General features: G+C 39.9%; 1 protein-coding gene across 8 annotated transcripts in view; it reads right to left on the bottom strand.

Moving 5' to 3' along the window:
• LOC103152801 (unconventional myosin-XVIIIa-like) overlaps positions 1 to 3,618 on the bottom strand; it is a 46,239-nt gene extending 42,621 nt beyond the window's left edge. For 6 of the 8 annotated variants that reach the window (XM_016661425.1, XM_016661426.1, XM_016661429.1 and 3 more), the window contains exon 1: positions 3,455 to 3,617. The gene's annotated coding sequence lies outside the window, so the exon portion shown is untranslated. Of the gene's footprint in view, positions 1 to 3,454 lie in introns of all 8 variants that reach the window. The other 2 variants (XM_016661427.1, XM_016661428.1) reach the window with 1 other exon arrangement.
• Between the last annotated feature and the right edge of the window lie 651 nt (positions 3,619 to 4,269).

Raw genomic sequence — 4,269 nt, 5'->3', positions numbered from 1 at the left:
TTAACTGGACTTGTAGCCATAATTTTGTGCCCAGGGGGCTGGACACCACACGCACGATCGAAACCGACCGAACCATTACCTAGAGTTTCTGTCGGCTAAAATGTGTCTCTCATGTCTTGAAAATGGGCCGACAATCGGCCGACAACTCGTGTAGCGTGTGCTGGACATTACACTAAGGAAATGAGGAAGGGAGGGTCAGTGGAGAGCACTGGAGTGTTAGTGTCAACAGAAAGAAAAAAACGACAGGAAGAGACGATAAAGCCGATAATTAAAATGAGGTCGATAGGTTTAATTTATCGTGTGATTAATTGATTTATCGTTTATCGCGACAGGCCATCGACAGGCCTAAGCACCATTCACCATATTGGCGTGTTGGAGAAGCTCTGCTATCTTAGCAGATTTGTTCTTTTCGTAGACTGTTGTTCATTATTTTCGGTTGAGGCATTCGGACTGTTGTCATGACGTGTAACTGTGGCAACAAAGTATCTTTTACAACTGAGCACAGCAGATTACCATCTGAAAATCTCAGATAATACTTGAACTACAACTCCAAATCCCAGAGGAGTGGAAATGGAGACTTTACGGATGCAGACCCAAGAGCAGAGAGAGGACATTCAAATCATCTCATTCATTCATTGTGATGGACAAGGATCAGATTCAACATCTCTGGGCCCGTATGACCAGACAGATTTACATGGGAGCAGTAAACGCAAATGGGGTGGATCAGCAGCGTTTGCCAATGGCTGACTGTGTCATCCAGGACATGTTACAAAGAAATATGGTCTCTATTGTCTGGATATTGAGATGTTAGCATTTCATGATGGCTATGAGACTGTTACACAGCAGAAGTCTTCAATTAGATGCCTCTTCAGTTGCTACCAGAGATCCTTCCGGCCCACAGGATCACCATTCACTACAACACTTTGAAGTCACTTGGATGGTCGGAGTTACAATAACATTTAATTTCGCTTTGGAATAAGTTAAATATTTTTGAACTGAACTGATAATAAATTGAATTAAGAGGGCTGTTCCAATACATGTACCATTGTATCCTTAATGGAAATATTAAGGATACAATTTTAAATGTTAAGAGAAAACAATGGAGTCTTTGATGAGCTTCAATTATGACACCAGCAACGTGTTAGGCTGTGTGCACTATAACACTTAAATCATTCCTATTTAAAACTTATGAGTGAAATGAAAATAACTAACCACATGATAGAGACTCAAAACATGTTGGACAAACTAATGACATCCTTACTGCAACTACAGAAGGTTATGTTCAGCCAGTTGAATAATTTCATTAACTTGTGATCAACACTGTTTAGTATTTAGCTATGTGTATAAGATCAACAAGAAGCAGACATCATCAATTGTTTGACAGGCAACAGTTGCAGTCAATTACACCAGGTTACAAAAAAATATTTTTTTTGGAAGTTGTCTGTTTTTTCATCTGAATTATAACTATTTTGCACCACTGAATCCAAAAATGGCATCCATTTTTCGCAATCAGGTCAGGTTTTTATTCTAATTTGATTTAGGGGAATTTGATCTTCTGACTAAATTGATGACATTTTTTGTGACATTATCAGTTCATTTCTGTTAATAATTCTCATCCAAAAAAAGGCTTTAAGAGAAAAAAATGTTTTCAAACACAGTGTATTAATTAAATATTGCAAACTTGGATTTCTGCAAATTGAATAATAAACAGTGATAAGGGTAAGTACATGTGACTTGAACATTACGTCTCCATCTCTTTTCTGTCCTGATGGAATCTCTCCTCCTGCTCATCACTCATTGATCCAGATTGTCAGGAAACCGATCCAGATGTGAGAACAAGTCATGCATTTTGATGCTCATAGTTCAGCTCCATAGTTCAGAAAGTTGGTCTGTGATTTTTTTTTTTTTGATTAAGCATATCAAAATGACCCTAAAACTGTTGAAAAACCTCAGAAAACATTTTTTCTGTTGACCAGTGTTACTGAAGTTGAGCCTTTTTTTTATCTCTCAGGTGTTCCTGGTGTTAAAGGAAGCACAGAAGTGGGTAGGAAGCTCTACTGGAAACACTCATTTTCTACAGCTGTAAATATGTGAAGCTACTGTGGGACAACAGATAGAGGTTTTCAGCTTCAGCTGTGGTTCACAACATTTTCTCTTTGCTTGTTGTTCCCCATGTTTCTAATCCTGTACTCCAGTTGGGACTTAATGTCTGAGTCTGGTTGTTACATCTGCTTGTCTGTCTAATTGTAGCGTGAGTTTGACTCTGCTGAGATGACTGTTTTCATTAAACCACATCAGTGTGTAATAGAAGTGTATATTGTTGGGAGACCCAGTTACTTGTAAACTGAAGTTATCATGAACAGGAGAGCTTGATGAAAATCTTCAGTCAGCTTTTAGAAAATAATTCAGACAGTAGAAGCTTCCAGCTCTATCTCCAAGGTTGTTATAGTAATGAATTGTTTGCATTTTGTCTTGTTATTGGGTAATAAACACTCAAGGATTATCAGAAAAAAAGCAAAAAGAGTATTTCTAATTCTATTTTTATCTGCTCATTAACAGGCTGAAATTATCAACTGTTTGAACCACAATCCACAGCAGCTGATTCTACTGAACCAGAAGATAGGATTCTCCTCAAGCCCAAAAGTCTTGAGCAACACCAAGTTGATCTTTGACTTGTTCAGATGTTCTCATTGTGATTTTCCAGATTTTCCACGTTAAGTCGTCATTTAAGGCACTTTTAGGTCTGATGGATCGACCTCAGAGTTCTCCGCTTAATGACGAAGGAAGTTCTCATGCAGCAGACCCATAAAAACAATGGTGAACAAGTTAAAGAAACTGGAGAAATCCTATTTTGATCTGGTATAACCAATTCCAATGAGTGACAAATAGCATTTCTCGCTCAAAGACGTTTCTGACCAGGCCTTTTCCAGTCATCTCAGGGTGAAGTGTTGACACTGACAGCAGCTGGAACATTATCGTTATGTTTCAATGTCGGGCCGACTGGGGGGTGTTTCAACCACCCTCCTATGTGACTAAATATGTTCAGAAGCTCAGGATAAAACCTGAACTAGAGGGGACAAAAGCATGACAGGGCTAAAATAGGTGGAGCTACATTAGCAAGCTAAGCTGCTGTTTGGTTTGCTTGTCTCGGTTTTCTAACAACAAATAGGACTGTTATTCCACTCGGCACGAGAAACACTACTGGCGTAAATCCATGCAAGGGTTTTAGGCTTTGTTTTACTTTACTTTAAGCAGTCCATCTAGCTAACTAGCATAATTGGCTCAGGTCACAGCATTAGTAGTTTGCCCTCATTTTTCACAAGGCGACACTGGAACAAAACACCGGGATAGTGTGAAAATGTTTCACTCTAGAGCGGCCTCAGTACGGCTTCTTTCGGACTATCTGGGTCACCTCACTTCTAGCACATAAACAACAATGGCAAGAAATACTCACCGTTCTCCAAACAGGGCTGGTACCTTGCTTATGGAAGCAGCTCGGTTCGTTTGGAACACAAACCACAGAATATAAGAACTGCCAGCTCCCTGTCCGCCTCTCATGCAAGCGAGACCGACTGGAAGAGGTCAACCTGCGCCATCTGTTGGGCATTCAGTAGAATTACACAAAGCTCATCTGCGTGTCAAGAGACTGGAATGTAGAGTTCTTCTCCGATTAGCCCAGACGAACGACTCTTCGTTTTTTCCTTAACCCTTGTGCGTGCGAGGACTGAGGCAAACGTAGAGGACTATGGCAAATGATACAAGTTTTATGTGTGTGGGGTCGGTTGGACCCCATTTCTACATACAAGGGTTAAGGCACTTTACTAAGCAGCGTTTAGATGCATTGGTTGTGAGAATCACAACCAAAGTTTTAGGATTTTAATCTTAAAATATTCCTAATGTCCCATTAAAAGACCTGGCCTCCACAGTCACCGGACCTGAACCCAATTGAGATGGTTTGGGATGAGCTGGACTGCAGAGTGAAGGCAAAAGGGCCAACAAGTGCTAAGCATCTCTGGGAACTCCTTCAAGACTGTTTGAAGACCATTTCAGATGACTACCTCTTGAAGCTCATCAAGAGAATGCCAAGAGTGTGCGAAGCAGTAATCAAAGCAAAAGGTGGCTACTTTGAAGAACCTAGAATATAAGATGTATTTTCAGTTGTTTCACACATTTTTGTTAAGTATATAATTCCACGTGTTAATTCATAGTTTTGATCCCTTCAGTGTGAATCTACAATGTTCATAGTCATGAAAATGAAGAAAACTCTTT

Source organism: Poecilia formosa, unplaced genomic scaffold, assembly GCF_000485575.1.
Source record: "Poecilia formosa unplaced genomic scaffold, Poecilia_formosa-5.1.2 Scaffold328, whole genome shotgun sequence".
Lineage (NCBI taxonomy): Eukaryota > Metazoa > Chordata > Actinopteri > Cyprinodontiformes > Poeciliidae > Poecilia > Poecilia formosa.
This window is presented reverse-complemented; position numbering and strand designations above follow the sequence as displayed.